We start from the raw sequence: 20,097 nt of genomic DNA, 5'->3' as shown, positions 1-20,097 counted from the left end.
GGGATCGGACTCGACACTTTGAGTCTAACGCTTCCCTTTCTTGACTCTCTTTCACTTGTTATTACTCTCTTTCCTCTACAACTCTAAACCCTTCTATGTAAGCACTCCTAATCCAATTCTGAAAATCATCAAGGCAATCAAACATCAAGCATAACAGTAAAAGTCTTAACAAATTCCAAAACACACCAAATAAGAACAAAAACAAAAAAAAAAATTGTTTAATAAAAACACAAAGAACTAATCCTCATCCTCATCGTCATGATCCTGCGCCGCTCCACTTCCACTTGCGCCGCTCCTTCTTGCATTGATCACCTCTTCCCAAGACAGAATATACGGGAAGTTACCACCATCAATATGCGGAATGTTGAAGTGGTCAAAAAGTCGAAGGTGGGATTGATTGCTAAAGTTTATACCCCGCGCCATTTGATCTTGTAACCGCCTCATCTCAACATTGTACCAATCCATTGGTACTTCATCATTGTCTACCGGAATCACCGGCGGTTCCTCCTCTACATCTCGCTCACGCCTTGATCGGACCCTCCTTCCCAGCGCCTCGGGACCAACAACAGGATCATCATGCAGGATAGCATAATGACCTCCACCATAGTCCTCAATGATCCTAGCCCTCCTAAAAAGAATGGGATTGAATGGAGGGGTAGGAATCATAGTCATTAAATTCCACGCGCCCCGGGTCATTAACCCAAACGAATTGGCGAGCCGTGTGACAAAGATTCCACCATTAATCTTCGATGTCTTGCGGTCCTTGACCGTACCCTCCGCCAAATATGAAGCTAAACACCAAGGAATATTACAAAAAATGTCCGGTGTGATAATGCTCCATAAGTAAAAGACATCAAGGTTAGAAACCTTGTCATCATCCTTTCTTTGGTTAATGGTGGTGGAAATAAGGCGATGAATAAGGCAGTGTGTAGGCGACCGAATGCTTCCCTCATGGGCTGACTTCGGAATGTACGCTTTGTTGGCAATCGTATTCCACCAACCCGTGCTCGTCACTCCATCGGGGAACACTTTGTGAGAGCGTTCCATAAATGCGCGGAAAATAGCGGTCGAGACCAATGACCGGTCATAAATACCCATCCGACAAGCCAGATCAACAACGGAGCACTGATGAAACTCGCCCCCAAGGTAGAAACTGACACTCGTCGGCAGCGTTTTGAAAACCGGACCAGACCAGCCGGTTGGACCGATTCAACCGGGAACCGGCAAGGTTACCGGTTTTAAAACACCCAAAACCGCTTGTGAACCAAACCGTTAAAAACCACCGGTTTTCCTTAGAACCGTAAAAAACCGATCTGGTTAAACCGGAAATAAAACCGGTTTAATGAACAAATTTGGCTCTCATATTTAGCTCAAAGGAGCAAGCCAGCTCAAAAGAGCTAGCCGATTGAAAGCTTTATTTTTGTTCCTTAAAGGGTTGATAATGTTCACTTTTATAGTTTTAATTTACCCTCAGTTCCTTTTCACCCACCGATGTGGGATGCATTTCCTCACCTTTACACTTCTATTTCATTAACAATTTACAACTCATATTAAATCTCATTTAAACGAACTATTTTCTACGCAACATACACCTATTACATATATTTTCTTATTTAAACTATTTATTTTTTACATAGGTATATCTAAATATCGCACTTCATATATTTAATATACAAATACAAAACAAAAACACACAGTGCATATTTAATTAATATACCTATATACATATATAAAACACATACGTATATATATAATCTATTCTTTTACACATAACACAACAAAAGTTTATATATATATATATATATATATATATATATATATATATACTATTCTTTTACACATAACACAACAAAAGTTTATATATATATATATATATATATATATATATATATATATATATATATATATATATATATCCGGTTTTTCCGGTTTTCGGGACCGGTCCAACCGGTTGGACCACTTGAACCATCGACCCGGTAAGACGGCCGGTTCGACGTCCGGTCCGGTTTTCATAACCTTGCTCGTCGGGTGATAGCAGTCATCTCCCCCACGAAAAGATACCGTGGAGAAAAATTCCAGGCAAAGTTCCCGGTACACCGACTCTTGAATACGAAAGATCCGGCTCCACCCATCACAAACCATCGTCTCTCCCTCATAAGTAAACTCCTTTAAAAGATAGGGAGCCAACTCCTCTTCATAACGCACACTTTGCAACCAACCCCAATCAATTATGTTGGGCACGTAAATTTCTTTCTTTCTGACTTCGGCTAATTTCTTCTTCCACCTCGTCATGGTTGAAGGGGATTCGATTTGAGGGAAATTTAACCAAGGAAATTCTCCTTGGCGTCCACTGGAACCTTGCCCCCTGTGAAACATTTTCCTGCAACACAAAGAACACAAAACCCAGAAAACACAGAAAATTATCAAAACAGATCACACTTGGGTCCCCGACTCGACTCGTCGAGTCCATGAACGACTCGGCGAGTCGCAAGAACTGCGCGAGTCAGTCTATGAGTCGGTCAAAATCCGGCCATGAAAACTCAAAATTAACTTAAGGGTTTTGTCCATGGACATGTTTATAAGGTATTAGGGTAAGAATAACCATGCCAAACAACATAATTCATGAAAAATCGAAACCCTAGAAATTCACTAAACTTCAAAATCAGGTATTATATGAAATTGTTACCCTAGATCATCTATAAACCATGCTTTTAACAGAAATTAGGAAGAAATTCAGTACCTTTTGTGATGGAAATTGAAAAACTTGAAGAATAATTGAAGAAGATGATGAATGCTTGAGAGAAAAAGTTGAGAGGGAGGCGCACGACGAGTGAAGTATGAAAAACTGATTTCATTAGGGTTAAAACCCTAGTTACCGGTTGTAAAAGTAATTTCAATTTTTTTTCTGTAAATAAAACTGACTCGTCGAGTCATGGTCAGACTCGGCGAGTCTGGTCGCGATTTTATCATTCTTCTGAAATCTGAATTGACTCGTCGAGTTATGGTCAGACTCGGCGAGTCTATTGCAAACAATTTAAAAATTATAAATTTTTTCCCTTTATTTAGAAAAGAAAATTTACTCCACCCCACACTTAGTCCATACGCACTCTCAAGTAGACATGTCTGACGAATTGGAAGATTAAAATTCTAAAAAAGTAAAATTAAAAAAACGTAAAAAGATAAAAGAAAGCAAACTCTAAATAACGGGTTGCCTCCCGCCAAGCGCTTCTTTTTAAGGAGTCGTTAGCTGGACTCCTTCTCATCTACGTCTCGTCATCTTCCAGCACCGGGAATGCACGCCTAATCTTTTGTGGTTTGTACTTTGTCTTGTAAGCGTGAATCTTCTTTTTGTAAGCCCGTTTTAATTCCTCCCTTTTCTTCTTTACAACATCGTCCTCAGCTGCTTGGGCTTCCCTTCTCCTCTTTTTCTTCTTCACCCCACTCTTTTTCACCTTCTCTTGCACCTCCTTTTCCTTAAACTTAATTACTTCAAAGCTTGTGAAAGTTCGTGCTCTAGGTTTGGTAATGAAAGGTTGACCAGCATCAACTCTCCTATCATTTGCCTTCTCCTCTTTTTCTGTGCTTACTTCATCTTCAAGCGGAATTGCATCAAGACATGCTATATGGACGTGTTGAACTTCCGTGTCCATTTCTCCTTCTGCTGTTTGTTCTTCTACAGAATGATGAAAAATATCCAAGTCCAGCATATTCAGAGAACTAGCAACAAGCAGATCTAAGTCATCCAAGTTGTTGGCAATTTCGACTGGACTCGTCAAGTCCAGGAAAGTGACTCGGCGAGTTGTATCGTATTTCACCAATTCTGATGTGTTTTCTGAGTCGGCTCCTTCCAGTAGCTTTTCTATTTCCTCCAAGTCCTTGTTAACATCTCCATCCTCTCCAGAAGGTAGCAAAAACTTGGTTGGATCTTCTTCTTGCAAAAGTGCAAGTTCTTTTTGTAGTATCTCATCATCTAAACCGATAAATGAGATCTCTTCTTTTCCTTCCTCTTCTTGCTTGGCTTCTGGTACAGGTCTAAACATTGCGGACTCGTCACCTACCCTTAACGTTAGTGTAGACTCACATATATCGATTAAAGCACATGCGGTGTTTAAAAATGACCTCCCCAAAATGATCGGAATTTCGGGGTCTTCTTCCATGTCAAGCACCACAAAGTCTACTGGAAATATGAACTTGTCGACATTAATAAGAAGATCCTCACAAACGCCTCGTGGATGAATTGTCGTCTTGTCTGCCAAATGGATCTTCATGTTTACCGGCCTTGGCTCCGGTAATTTCAGCTTCTTAAAGAAAGAGAAAGGCATCGGATTGATGCTTGCACCCGAGTCGGTCAACGCTTGAGTGACAAATGCGTTTCCAAATTGGCACGGAATTATGATACTCCCCGGATCGCCCTTCTTTTCGGTTAGCTCACTCAATATTATCTCCGCAACTTCAGCCAAGTCTTTCCTAGCAGCAAAGTCTTTCCTAGCAGCAAAGAGACCTTTTAGTAAGTTGAAGTACTTGGGTGTTTTGAGCATTGTTTCTACAAATGACACATTGACTTGTAGGGCTTTAACATGCTTCATAAAGGCTCTATAAGCTTCAACTTTTTCCACAGGCATGGCTTTGATTTGGAATGGCAAAGGGGGATTATATGGCTTTAAGGGAATGACAGTTTTGTCATTTACGCATGGACTCGTCGAGTCCATTAGAGGGACCCGACGAGTCTGGTCGGGTTTAGCTGGAGCCGACTCTTCTGCCTTTTCTGTGTTCCTCTTGGAGATCCTCTGTGCATGTGTGAAGATTTCTTCATTGCTGGAAGTCACTGCACTCACATTCTCCATTCTCGGATTGGTTTCGGTGTTACTTGGAAGTTGACCCAGTCTTATTTCGTTCACTTGGTGTGCAAGCTGTCCCAGCTGTTTCTCAATGTTGAGAATGGATGCCTGCTGATTCCTTAGCATATTTCTGGTCTCGTGTATTGCAGCATCGTGATCATTGTGTCTCTTTTCGGACGTGGCTATGAGTCTAGTGAACAATTCTTCTAAATCGGCTTTCTTTTCCATCACCGGTTCTTCCTTTTGATAAAATCCCCTCTCTTTCTACTTGTATTTCTCCTCCTTAGACTTCTTGTATTCTTCGTATGGGAGCCATTCCTTCTTCGGTTTCCGCCAATTCTCGTCGTATCGATCGCCACTTGAATAGACTACTTGAGCCTTCTTGTTTCCATTCTCATCCAAATCACAATCCTTTGTGAGATGGGGCCCTCTACAACTTTCACATCCAACCCGAATAGCATGGATTGTTTGATCCATTTTTGTCATTCTTCTATCTAGACTATCGAGCTTAGCTATCACCGCCGCCATGCTATCATTTGCCGAGTTCACTACCCCCCGACTTACTTCATTTCTTGGATTGTGGTATTCTCTAGAGTGCTTAGAGAATTCTTCAATTAACTCCTTAATTACCGGGGGCGCCTTCTTCGTGAGCGGGCCTTGAGAATCGAGCAATTTCCTTGTGGTGACATTGACTCCATCATAGAAAATGGAGACCTCTTGTTGACTATTAAGGTCATGGTGTGGGCAATTTCTAAGCAAGCTCTTGTACCTTTCCCAAGCTTCATAAAGAGATTCTACGGGTTGTTGCTCGAAGTTGGCAATGGCTTTCTTTAGCTTGGCTATTTTGGAGGGTGGGCAAAAGTGGTCTATGAACTCTTCTTTCATCTTGTCCCATGTGGTGACCGATCCGGGAGGAAGTGACTTTAGCCAATCCTTTGCAGCACCTTTGAACGTGACTGGGAGCATGCGAAGAAGCTGGGTCTCGCGTGGAACATTCGGTACATTGAAGTAGTCATCCACATCATTCACTTCGTCCAAGTGCTTGTAGGTGTCTTCGTCATCCTTCCCATAAAAAGGAATCTCCTTGAGTAGAGCAAGAATATGGCCTTTTAGTTCGAAAGTAGCAGTTGCAGGAATTGCGGGCTGCACAAGTCCCGGGCCGGTGTCATCGTGCATCCTCTTCTTCCATTCCCCCATAAGGACTTCATTAATATTAGCCATAGTTATAGCTAAATCGTCTTCAAACTCGGATTCATGCTCGTATGTGGGCTCTTCTTCTTCCTCGGTCTCGTACTCGATATCTTCTTGAATTGGGTCTCCGATTGTCAAAGAGGCACTGGATGCTCCTGTTTTGCTGCTCCTCTTCTTGCTGAAAACGGATTTGAGGTTTTTGAGTGGTGAGTTCTTTGAAGAAGCGGTTTCTCCAACAATTTTGCCTTTGCTCCTCCTTAGTGCGGATTCCGGGTCATCAAGAGGAGGGACCAGAGGTGTATCGGATCCTCGGGTCATGAAACAACTGTTAGCAAAACAGAAAATGCGTAAAAAGAACAAAAATAAAATAAAAAAATTAAAGCTGTAAACAGCGATGTACTCGCCGAGTCCGCACGAGTGCACTCGGCGAGTTCAAGGCAAAAACAGAAAAAAAAAATTCTAGTTACTTTAAAAACGGATTTTTATTAAAACTTATACTACTTGCTGAATTACCTTTTAATTAACTTTGTGTAAGATAAACCCCACACAAAGGATCGATTAAATTAGAATTTAATGTTAATTTTAGAACCGTTCCCCAGCAACGGCGCCAAAAACTTGATGTGTGCAAACTCACTTAGTTCTAAACCTACTTTTAATTATAAAATAACACACAAAGGCAGTGAACCTATCAATTGTGGTATAGTTAAATAAGTAGGGTATCGAACACAGGGAACGGCAAATTAAAACTAAAGACTAATTCTATCTAAATCAATTAATAAGTAGGGGGTTTTCTCTAGTTTTACAAGACTAGCAACTTACTTACTATTACTTAATCTAAAACTTAGAAAAACAAAGAATTAACTAGATCAATAATGGGAAGGAACTTCTGTTTAGTTCAGCTCAATTGATCATATGGTTGATTTCAAGGTAATGGTGCAATGGATTAATTCTTTTGTTGGTTATCGATTCGAGTGACTAGATTCGCATTCACTACACTAATCCTTAGCAAATAAACTAACTTAAACAGTGGCCAATTGTCTAATTTAATTGAATTCACTAGATTAATTATTCGGGTTAATTTAGACTTGCAATAGTTAACTAATTTAATCTTTTAATTAACTTCTTGTTGATGGTCATCATACAAGCTTGCACATGAATTTACTCAATTTTCTTATTAACTCTAGTTTCATGTTCACTAATCCTAGACATATGATAAAGTGGTCACATAGCATATGAGGTTGATAATCAATAGATGTTCATGCTAATCAATTATCTTCCTGTTAACAGAAAATTAATTATTACACACAAGGTTCTTTAGCAAGCTAAAATAACAAAAATCACCAACTTAGAATTAATCCTACCAATAATCAAACCATATTATCAATTTTGTATCCCCAAACAAAAGTCTAACGGTTTTAGCTCATAATTGAAGTAAATAACAGCAAACAAATAGAGTCTAATTGTTTAACCATAATGACAAAACAAAAGATTATGTAGAATGATGAAATTTGCCTCAATTCTCCTTCGGAATTGAATTCTAGCTTATAACTTCGTCTTCTAGGGTTTTTCTGACTTCTTAATTGCAGCTAAACTCTCCAGAATCGTTCCAGAATTCCTTCTCATCGTTTTGAGGAGTTATCTTTATATATACGAATCGACTCGTCGAGTCTGGTGCCGACTCGTCGAGTCCATCCCTCAGTCCCCGTATTGTGATAAGTCTCTGGGTTCCCGAGTCTTTATCTTCTCGAATCTTCGCTTGGACTCGCCGAGTAGTCGACCCTACTCGCCGAGTAGGTGTTATTTTTAGTGTTTTTCTTCTTTGTTCCATTCTCGAGCTCTCAACCGCTTATCCTGCTTCCTTCTGCTTCCGAGCTTCACTTTTGGACTGAAAACATAATTCAAACACTTTTAAGTACCTTTTGTCCATAAAATGCAATAATTTAGCTAATAAATGAATAAAAATCTATACTTAATATGAACTAAAAATGCACATATCAATAGTCCACACAACAAACATACAAGCATGCATATTGGGTCCTATGTCATCAGACTAGAATACGCTCGGCCCACAGTATCCATAATGGAATGCCCGGGGTTTATTGACCTGCCTCCTCAAACCAACCGCTCCTCCTGAGTCTTTGTACCCGCACTTGGTATGTAACATACTGAAATTCAGGTAAATCTATTAAACCCTTCTCCTTTTCCCAAGTTGTCAAGTTAAATCCCTTAAGTAAAATGTTAGGCTTGTGAGTACGTTGGGCGTACTGAGGAGTACGCTGGGCGTAGCGAGCCCAAGTGTAAAACCTAATTTGGGGCTTGTGCACTATAAAAGGAATGCTATGGGCTAGACCTCAGCCTCCATTCCAGAGAGTGAAACCCTAATAGAGAGCCCTCCTTCGTTTCTAGCTAGTGTACTGGTGTTCTAAGCTTCCAAGTGTCATTTCAAGGTGGTGGAAGAGAAGAAGAGTCCATTTTAGAAGATAGAAGTTTATGGGAAAGAGTATATCCGAGCTTTTCAGAGTTTGGAGCTTCTTCCTGAGGTAAAAAGCTCAAAACTTGCCTTGTCTTTGGTGTTATGTGCTTCTTGTTATGTGCTTCTTGGACCAATTTCTAGGGTTTTTTGGTCCTAAGATGGAGACTTTATGAGCAAATGGTCTCCATTGGCCTATATCTATCATAGTTCAAGACTACAAAAGTTGTATGTTCATAAAAATGCAATCTTGGACGTAAATGTTGAGCCATGCATGAGATCTAGACCTTTGGAGGAAAAAGGAAAGGTGTTAGAGCGTGTAGGGACCTTTACAGCCATGCCAAGGCTTAAAGGTTCCGACATTGGGATAAGAGGCTTAAGGAGAGTCAGATCTGGAAGTTGAGGAAGTGTCTTAACCGTTTAAGACCAAAATCCAAGGAAAGGCTGAAACTGAGACTTACACTGGGCGTAACTCTCAGTACGCGCAGCGTAAGGGGTTGAGACCCCGATTGTGGTTCTCCGGCGTACACCCCGCGTACAGAGAAGGTACGCGCCGAGTACTGCCTCCTGTTTACTTTCGTTGACTTTTAGGATTTTGGTCAACCTTTGGACTTTTTGGGTCAGGGAGGGGTAAAATGTTCTTTTACCCTTCCGTGGAAATTGTAGAGTGGATTTAATATAGACTTTGAGAGCCATTATTTGTTGAGAGTATTGTTATGTGTTTAGGCGGGGGCTAGATCAGTGTGTTCGAGTGCAAGATTATCCGAGATACCCGAGGTGAGTCTTCTCACTATACTGTACCTGGAAGGGTACCTATGTGTGACCGGAAGGTCTTATATGTTATGAGATATATATGTGTTATATGCTGATATGTGATATGTATGTGTTATGTATGCTATGTATGATAAGGACCGGAAGGTCAAGATGATATGGACCGGAAGGTCAAGAGGACATGGACCGGAAGGTCAAGAGGTTACGGACCGGAAGGTCGATACGGGTAGGACCGGAAGGTCTACCGGGATTCGGGCCGGAAGTCCCATGAGACACTTGGACCGGAAGGTTCCACAGAGTTATGGCCTGGAAAGGCGTATGTGTTGTATGTGGTATTTTGGGGAACTCACTAAGCATTTATGCTTACAGTGTTGTGTGATGTGTTTCAGGTACTAGTGAGGATCGCGGGAAGGCGCCGACTTGATTAGTACACACACATGAAGAGTTTCACATATTATGATCTTGGGATGTGATGTTATGGATTGTTATGTGATACAATGACATTTTTATAACAATTATGAATGAAAGTGTGTTTTAAAATGTGAAAAATTGTTTTGAAATTTACATCGTTACATGTTATCTTGGCCTACAACACAGCGGGACAACCTCAACCTCATCTGCCATCATATGTCGACATATAAAGAATCAAGGATCAAGTAGGCACATAATACATACAATTATCAATCATACAACTCACTACCACCTACTAGACCCCTCACAACACACTGTTCCGCTACCAGCTAACCTCCACGGAATGCATAACCATAAGTAACCAAAGGTGGGATAACCACCTGAACAGAAGATACTACTTCAGAACCAGGACCAAATAATGAACTTTCAAGAAAACCTAGATCAAAATTTCTTAGGCTATGCTACATGACTACATACAACCCCTAGAGCACTCTACTAGACGATAACCAACCTACTGGTACTTTAACTAGCATACCACTACTGTTGCATCCTATCTCACTAGGATATATATATATATATATATATATATATATATATATATATATATATATATATAATTCAACATAGTAACATCCTATACACAAGGATACATGATTAAATCTGCAAGGAATGCGCAACCATATGTACCCAAAGGTGAGATAGACACCCAGACAGATGATCCTCCTCTAGAGCCACAACCAAACAAGTAACATGTATGAAAGTATAAATTAAGAGTCCTCGATCTATCCTATGTAACTACATATATCCCCTAGGGCATCCCTCTAACAAATCATAACCGAAACTAGTGGGTCTTCACTAGTGACTTCGACCCACAGGTACAGTGAGGAAAACTCACCTAAAATGAAAAACCTTGAAACACTGCGATGCGCTTCGCTTTCAACACTACTTGCTCCAATGAGCCCTTCAACACCAAAACATGGAAGAATATTAATCAACCTTCCAAATCCTCTAGTTGATCTAAAGTCCAACTTGGTCAAAAAGTCAATGGTCAATCTTGGTCAAAGTCAACGCCACGTCATGGCCCTCAGTGGCCACGTCGTGGGAGTAAAAAGTCAAACATTCAATCATGAAGGACATTGCCACTCTGTGGTCCTTCTTAGCCATGCCGTGACAATTCTAGAACAAGGAAATCTCGATTTTTGACTTTGCCACACCGTGGCTAATAGAAAAATGTCATTTCTCCCATTAAGAGCTTAATCCTTTTGGATCTTAGCTCATATTTCTAGATCTACTCTTCCACATCGACTTAATGGATAAACTTTTTAACTTTATTTATTTGGACTCCATTTCAAGTCTAGATCTAGCATTGAATGTCCATTAGGTCCTTAATGAGGCTGTAACTTGAACATGGACACAAAATACACCAAGCATGGTCCTTTTTCTCAATCAACAGTAGTCCAAGGACCTAGGAAAGTCACTACACATTTTGGAGTTTATTAGAACTCCGAGAATATCCAAGAAATGGACAAAGCCACCCAGTTATGACCCGTGACTTGAATATATAAGAAAAGGTGTCAATGTATGAACTTTATACCTTCAACAACTCATAAAATTGAAGAGAATGTTGGATCCAACTTGCTTCTTGTTTCCCTTGGTTCCTTGTGAACTTCCCTCTTCTAAAAAACTACCAAAAACCCAAGATCAAGGCTCAAAATTGATGAAATGGACTCTCAAGCATGCATGGAGGCTAGGATTTCTAGACGGGGGAGGTAGAGGTTGAAGAAGATAACCTAGAAGGAGATTTAAGTTGTTTATATATTAAGGAAACCCAAAAAATCCCAGATTTGAGTTGCAACGGCTGCCACGCGATGGCCACTTTATGCCACGTAGTGGCATCTCTAAAAACACGTGTTTCATTAAACCCCATGCCACGTCATGGGCATCCATGCCCCACATCGTGGCAGAGGTTTTTTCTCCAAGAAACCTTATTTTGACTTTTTAAGTCTTGTCCAACCTTCTTCGGAAAAACGGGTGTTACACACATCAAGTAAAAAAATTATCGGTCTTCAAGAGTTCAATTAATATACTTTTAGTTTTCTCAAGGGTATCTAGTATTGTCTATTCACCAAAACCTTTACAATTTCAAGTTGGAACGAAGAACGAAATTTCACAATTATTCTTCCTCCACTACTGAATGACCTTCGTGACATGTGCTAGTTGGGTAGAAATTTCTTTGAAAATGTTTTTTAATAAATTCATTTGTAATGGGGGTACCTAAGTTGAAATATATAGAGCATTAGTGGCTAAACTTAAGGGATTTTTTTAGAATGAATAATTATATTAAAACTAGAAAGGCATTAGGAAAAAAATCATTATAAAAAAGTGAAAGATAAAGTTGGGTTTTGAAGCCAACCAACCCAATTAATTTTATTGAGGGTGCAAAAAGGTGGTTGGTTTGGTGAAGGTGCAATGGCAACACCGAAAGGGTTCAAAGTGAACATGGGAGCCCGATGAGGAGATAAGAGAACATTACCCAAAGTTATTTGCAACAACAGACTTCGAGGATGAATTCTGATTCAAATGGGGAGAGTTGTAGCACATGTATCCTAAGGTATTACTCTTTGAAGTTTAAATTGTCATTTTTGTATTTTTATTTGTTACATTGAGCGTATGATAGTCCCCTACACGGAGTGTAGGAGGAAGATGTCATGCGAGGGTTTAAAGACCTACACTGAGCGTAAGTTGAATTACGTTGAGCGTAGGTGCGCTGCACCAAAACCCTAATTTTTAGGGTTGTGAGCCTTTTTTTTAAAGGCTCTAACTCCTTGAGGACACTCCATGCTCAGCCTCCACCCTCTTAATCAGTCTTCTCGAAACCCTAGCCACCTTGCGAAGTGTTCTTGTGTGCAACTTTGAAGGAGGAGTTTGTTGGAGAAGCATTGGGAGCTCCAAGCTTTGTAGATACAGATTTTGAATCCCATAATCCACCTCCAAAAGGTATAAAGCTCTCATATTGGTGTTCTTTCATGCTAGATCTAATTTGGTCATGGGCTTATATGCTATTTGTCCCATAATCTTGGTCTTTGAGAGTATGAGTTACTCCATACCATTTGAATGCCATTTCTAGATGTTTTTTTGGTTGTTGAGTCATAGAAATGAGAGCTTGGTCACTCTTATTCATCCATGCATGGGTTCTTAAGCATTAGAATACTTTATGGACTTAGGGTTTGGTTTTATTGCTCCTTGTTGGCATGCAAATTGATAAAGTCATAGATTTTATCCATTAGAACGTTCATTTAATCCATATATGAAAGTTTGAGGAGCTAAATTTCTGTATTAAGAGCTTAATAAGATTTTTGGACAGCAGATGGATACATTGAGTGCAGATTTCTTAATAAGATTTTTATTTCTTTTGTCCCCTGGAGGTTTAGTTATGAACCAAGAACTGTTTAGGGTTAGTTATTACCTTATCTATTAATTAGGGTTTCATTATGCATATGTTTAGTATGAGGATTTCTAGTATCAATAGCTTGAGTGTGTGATTGTTTTATCTACAAATTGAGGCGAGTCTTCTCATTATACTATGTAGTTTTCTAGATGGTCTCTACGACTCTTGCATGAAGATTATGGTTGGATCGCAACACCTATATGAAAGACTGTGGTTGGATCACAACACCTATTTGACAGACTATGGTTGGATGACAACATTTGTATGAAAGCCCGTGGTTGGATCACAACACTTTTTTGTCTTTGTGACTTGCATGGAAAAACATAGTTGTGTCATGGCAGAAAGGTTAAGGTTAGGCTGTAATATAGAACTGACTTTAAGACTATGGTTGGATCATAACATTCTCATAAAGTTGAAATACACCCCTAGGGTTGGGCCCACTGATATGTATGGTATATGGTGTTTTGGGAAACTCACTACGTTTTGTGCTTACGGTTTTGTGGTTTAAACATTATCAGGTACTTCCAGTTCCAAAAGGAAGGCCCGGATTGACTTCACATCATCCTCCTAAAGACTTTTACACATTGTTTAGTACTATCATTCCGATGTTTGAGATACATCTTACCATGATTGATTTTGGAACAAATATTGTATGCATTTGATGGTTTGAAATTAAATGAATTTTTTTATTACTATTTTTGGGATGTTACATCCCAAAGGCTTGATAACTCTAGATCTCAAACCATAAATCCAAGAGTCCACTTATAATGCCAAAAATCAATGCATGGATAATGAACAAGCATGCAAAAACATTTTTCTAACACCAAAAAGTCCAGAAGATGATTAATTCATTCATATGGTTTTGGAGTTCTCTAAAATCCAAGAACACCACAAAATGAGACCAAGAAGACACCACAAAACAACTTAAAAACCTAGATCTAGCATCAAATAGTCATAAAGGTGGAAGCTTTGCATCATACGAAAGTCCAAAAGTTGCATGAGTGAAGATGGACTCTAGGGAAAACAACTCTTAATCATCAAACGATCCTTCTTCTTCTTTAGTCTACCAAATAAAGCTTCCAAGATCATTAAAACCTCGAGTTGTGGCCATGTCTGGTCCAAGACAAATTGAGGTCCGACGAAAAATAAAAAAACGAGGCCCTTCATATATGGTCCTTGTAGTTTGGGTTAATTTACGTGTATGGTCCCTAACCTTTTTTTTTTAAAACTCGGACGATCCTTATGATATATTTTTGTTGCGTCTTTTGTCTCTGATAAACATCAAAAGACTATCATGGCCTTATTAATTTACATATCATATAATTAATTATATAATTATTAAAAATCCAATGGATCCCACTATCCCATTTACACAACCCACCCTTAAACTTCTTCCCGCCACCGAACCTTGGATAACCCTCGTTTCTCCATTTTCTTCTGCCAACAACCCTGCTCCCTGTCGATAACAAGAATGAAAATCAAAATCTAAATCAGAAAAACTCAAAAATAGTGCTTAAACAAATCAATAACAAGTCACAAATTGAGATCGAACCAATCAAATTCACAGGTGAAAACAACTCTTGATAAAGAACATGTTCACTCATGAAGATGAAATTGAACCAATCTATAAAGCAGGTTAAATATACTGATAAACAACCTCTTTACTCATGAATTCAAATTCAAAATCGTACTTTTGAGTTTCAATGATTTTTTCGGCTTTTTTTTTTCGTTTTGCACTTCCAGACATATATTTTCTAGGAAACTTTTTTAACATATAGAAGTAGTAAAAGTCAAATATTAAAAAAGTGAACTGAGAGTATTTGTAACCTGCTGTCAGCTTCTATATAAGAAAATGAGATACAACAACAATCAAAATACACATCATAAATTTGAACAACATAATGAGACAGTGTAAGAAATCCAAATATCACAAATGTTGTGTAAGAAATTTCAAATTCATAATGTAACTGTGTTAGAATAAGAAATCTAAATGCAACAAAAATAAAAAATAATCGAAGTCACAGTAACATATGAAAATAAATAAACTTTAATAGTCGAAGAATACAACAGAAACTAGAATAATTGATGTCAAAGCATTAGATTAAAAAAACCGAGTTTGACAGCTAGAGAATGCAACAGAACAGAATATTATAATATGAGTTACAACATCAAATTAAAAAAAATCATAACTTGCACCTGATTAAAAAATTGAATTCAACAACCTAAATTAAAATATCAATATTTGTTTATAGAGTAAGAATAAAAATAATTTTGCATCGGATTAGATAATAATCGAGTTTAAGATAAAAGAAGCTTTAAACTTACATTGATTCAGAAAGTAATTGCATGATTTGTGTCTTTGAATTCTCTGATTCTCAAAATGATTCAATCTTTCCTAAAGAAAAGAAATCAGAGGGGTATTTCAGAACTAGAAATAAGAATTGACTGAGATATGAATCATTGGATAAAAAAATCAGAGGGGAAATAATTATGGTATCAACTCTCAATCGGTGTAGAGGCCAAGGCGATAAGGTCTTGACAAGCATGGGATGAAAGAAATCTTGCGATCAGAAATAAAAGAAGAAGAAGAAGAATAAGAAATCGACAAATCACATCAAAAGAGAAATCAATTTTACCGTTGTTGGCTGGAGTCTATAGTGGAAGCGCTTCAAATGCATTTGGAGTTTCCATAAAAATCATTCACGAGCCTTGGAAATCAGAATTCACATTGAACACATGAATCTACATATTCTAGCTTTCGTTTTCCTTGTTTTTCTTTGGCGTCGGATAATGTTAGGATTGGGCCTTGAACTACTAAGCTAAACAATAATGGGATAACTTAATATATCTAGAATAAAATGGGGACCCTTTGACATTTGGGGGCCTGAGGAAGTCATCCAGCTTGCCTAGGCCCATGGGCCAGCCCTTGCCGTGCCACTTCTTGTGTTACGCCAACTGGCCTGGTCCATCAAGACCCAATCAGAATATGACCAAATCGTTCCCATTCCAATACTACCGCTTTAAATCATAAGCCTTATGCCATTAGCCCAAAATCTCACTTCTTTAAGTTCCAAACCTCATTCTTTTAACTCCGAGACCTTTACTTGATCAAATTATGGTCCAATTATCCCGAAATAAGATACATACAGAAACTAAATGTTATAATCCCCCCTCCGCCCCACTTAAAATGGATTTCGTCCTTGAAATCCGCCTTGGCTAAAGTTGTAGAAGACAATCCTTTACATATCTACTTATGACTCCTCTAAATCACTCATTAAATTGATGCATCCCCAAGAGGGTTCACAAGATCATTCGGAACCTAGACAACCTACCGACCTAGCAAGTACTTCCACTTGCAAAAAAGGCATTCCGACCCCAATTAACTTACGTTTGAGTAAAGTGATTTTAAGCCCTGAAGCTATAAAAATACCACAAGATACAAACAACCCTCCTAGCATTTTCCAGATCCTAGTTACACGTGAAAACCACATTATCAACATAAACATCCGTCATATCTCCTGCTAAAGGCTAAAAATCCTTACACCCCTACTAACCGAACCCAAACTAAAGCAATGTGATGGCCTTCCATCGTGATAATAAAAATAAAAGTTGAAAGAGGATCTCTATGCCTCAAGCCCCTCTAAATATCGAACTCACTAGTAGGAAAACCATTGAATAAAACTGAAGCTCTAGCCGAAGTAAGCACCGCTCTAATCTAACCACACCAAGTTAACCCAAACCCCATAATGTGCAAAATCTCCAGGAGATAATCCAAAGAAAGCAAATTATAAGCTTTCTCGAAGTCCACCTTGAAAACCATCTTACGCTTCTGTTGAGCTTTACACCACGACACAACCCTGTTGAGCTTTACACCACGCCACAACCTTGTTCAACAGGAAATGTCCATTCATAATCTACCGACCTTTGATAAAAGTCGACAACTCCACACTAATCACAATGCTATTTACCAAATCTAACATGTTAGTAAAAAGTTTTCCAATAATTTTGTGTTAGCAACCAATCAGATTAATATGGCGAAAGTCCTTAATAGACTTAATGTAACGACCCAAAATTTCATGTCTAAAAATTTCGTTTATAAAACATTACATAGAAAACGTTAACAATTAAAACATTGTTTAGTTGAACCACTTCTCATCGAAAACCATATTAAAACCACAACATTCGATCAATCAAAATATCAGAGTATCAATCCCAGAATAAACTCGTAACTGCGGAAACAAGAGAGTGTGTGTGTGATGTGCTGCTACCGCGCCGGCTCCTTTCCCCTAGCTGAGGAGGTACCGGAAACCAAAACTGAAAACCGTAAGCACGAAGCTTAGTGAGTTCCCCGATAATACCTCATACCATGCAAGCATATAACAAACAACGTTGAGCTAGGAGTTACGGGCCTCGCCCACACTCGGGAAGATACGGGCCCTGCCCACACTTCGCTAGCCGGGAGATACGGGCCTCGCCCACGCTTGTGAAGATACGGGCCCTGCCCACACTTCGCTAGCCCAGAGATACGGGCCTCGCCCACACTCTACTATCTGGGAGATACGGGCCTAGCCCACACTCCAACCTCGGAGAGATACGGTCCCTGCCCACACTCCACCGCTAATCAATAATATACAAGTATCACACAAACAAAAAGTATAAGCAACTCTATCATATTGACACATATATCATACTTGACTAAACCCAGAGATACGGGCTCGGCCCACACTCTAGTACTAACATCTCGTCTACACGGGTCGGCCTTGGTGCCTTAGACCCGTTCCTACTGGAAAGGAAACTCACATCGAAATAGCTGCTAATCTGGTAGAGAACTGACTGCCTACTGCTGCTCCGGAAATCCTCCGACTGCAATTCCCACAATATACTCAATCAATCACTGCTAACTGTCTATTGGGTAAAATGACCATTTTACCCGTGATCATGACATAAGTCAAAGTCAGAGTCAACTTTCAGTTGACCTGACTCGCCGAGTTGGCTCGCCAACTCGTCGAGTCCCTGTCCAATCAACAGACCTGGGTCCCGTTTCTACTCGTCGAGTTAGGCGCTGACTCGACGAGTTCTTCTTCTAAACTGAGGTTCAAGTCCTTCATCCTACTCGCCGAGTTGTATGAACAACTCGCGGAGTTCATCTTCATCCGAAGAACACTTTATGCTGTGACTCACCGAGTTGTATGAACAACTCGTCGAGTCTGTTCTTGATCTAAGGAGATTGCCTTGAACTCGCCGATTCAGGGCATGGACTCGCCGAGTTCCTCCATGGATGAGTTTGGCTTCCAACTCACTGAGTCACACCCCGTGACTCACTACACACACTCGACACAACGAAAAAGGAGACAACTCGGAGACTCGCGAGCAGACTCGCCGAGTCTGATGAACGACTCGCCGAGTCATCGCCATGCAATCACTATATACGTGATTTCGCTCGATTCCAGTCCATGCCATTTACAGATCTGGGTTCCTAGAGCATGAATGACACGTAAAGTTTCCAACTTTACGTGTAGATACTCACCAATGAGGGATTTAGGGCTCAAAATGCCTCAAAAGGGTAGATCTAGGGTGAACAAGCAACATGGGTCCATAAAGGTAACAGATCTGAGCTCCTGGAGCTCAATCTTGCCTAGGTCTAAAGGCCAATCAACTTATTACGACTTATATTGCACATACAAGCTTGGGGATTGGCTCAAGAATGACTTAAATGAAGTAATAAGCATAGAAACAGGGGGAAAGCGGGTTATACCTCAAAGGAATTGCTGAGAGAGCACAAAGATGCTTGGATTCCTTCCCTTCCTCTTGATCTACTCCCATTTTGCCTCAAAACCTTCAAGAACACACAACAATTGCTTCAAACTCTCAATGAACAAGCTTATAACGAGGGTTGGGAGCTCTGAGGGTGAATGGGGGCTGGCCTGGGGCGGATATGATGTTTAAATAAGGTGCAAACCCCTGAAACTTAGGGTTTCATCCAACAACAGTGACTCGCCGAGTCCAGGATATGGACTCGCCGAGTCGCCAACTTAAACGTGTCCCGGGTGCCATATCTACTCGGCGAGTCGGACCTATGACTCGCCGAGTCCAAGGCTACAAAAAAAAAGAATACTCAATTAAGATTTACGTACCAGTAACCAGGTGCTACACTTAAGTTCACGAATCATCAGGATAACGGTAAGAAAAAAAAGCATTACATCCCTTCTTGATCGAAATGTACTTATAAAAATACTCTACAAAAGAAATAATATCATTTGACACCAAATCTCAATATCTTTTCAAAAAAGCAAATGAAAACCATCAGGACCAGGTGCTCTATCAACACGAAAACTCCAAACTGATCGTTTAATCTCCTACCTAGAAAATGGGGCCTAAAATATCACGAACCTGTTCGGTTGAAAGCCTACAAAAATACCAAGGACTAGTAGTAGGTCACCAATCACTATTCCTAGCAAAGCATAATGAAAAATATCCTTGAACTTGTGTTTTACAAAGTTCGACTCGTCCACCCACATCCTGTCAATCAAAACCCGTCTGATAGCAAGTCATCATCAACTACGATTCATATACCCATGGAAAAGCCTAAAATTCTCATCGCCTTTAATACCTCACTAACCTTGGCTTTTTGAGCCAAATCTAGCTGAGATAAATGATCCAATCACTCAACTATTTTATGGCTCTCACATTTCGTAATATCAACCGACCCCTTAGACTCCTTTCATAGGATCAATCCCCTAAATCCATTAGCCACAACATAGCGTTGTAAGTTATTTTTTTCAACTGTTTTGGATATTCGAATTGCATTCCTATAACTAAATTTTGATGTTTACTACCATAGTTCCAATGGCCAAATCGTGACAATTAAAAAATTTAGGTTTAATTTAACCCGTTTTGATGTTTAGGGACTAAATGCTGACATTACAAAAACTTTCATGACCAATTTTATCATTTATCAGTTATGTTTA

The 20,097-nt window shown here is 39.5% G+C and overlaps 1 non-coding gene across 1 annotated transcript; it reads left to right on the top strand.

The window, feature by feature from the left end:
- Nucleotides 1–5,568: 5,568 nt before the first annotated feature.
- LOC145060635 (small nucleolar RNA R71) lies at nucleotides 5,569–5,675 on the top strand. Its single transcript, XR_013686852.1, has one exon. It is a non-coding gene; the product is annotated as a small nucleolar RNA R71 (small nucleolar RNA).
- Nucleotides 5,676–20,097: the final 14,422 nt, after the last annotated feature.

This window comes from Lactuca serriola, chromosome 6 (assembly GCF_051521515.1).
Source record: "Lactuca serriola cultivar US96UC23 chromosome 6, Lser_US96UC23_V15, whole genome shotgun sequence".
NCBI classification, from domain to species: domain Eukaryota; kingdom Viridiplantae; phylum Streptophyta; class Magnoliopsida; order Asterales; family Asteraceae; genus Lactuca; species Lactuca serriola.
The sequence above is the reverse complement of the archived record's forward strand: the minus strand, read 5'-3'. Positions and strand labels throughout refer to the sequence as shown.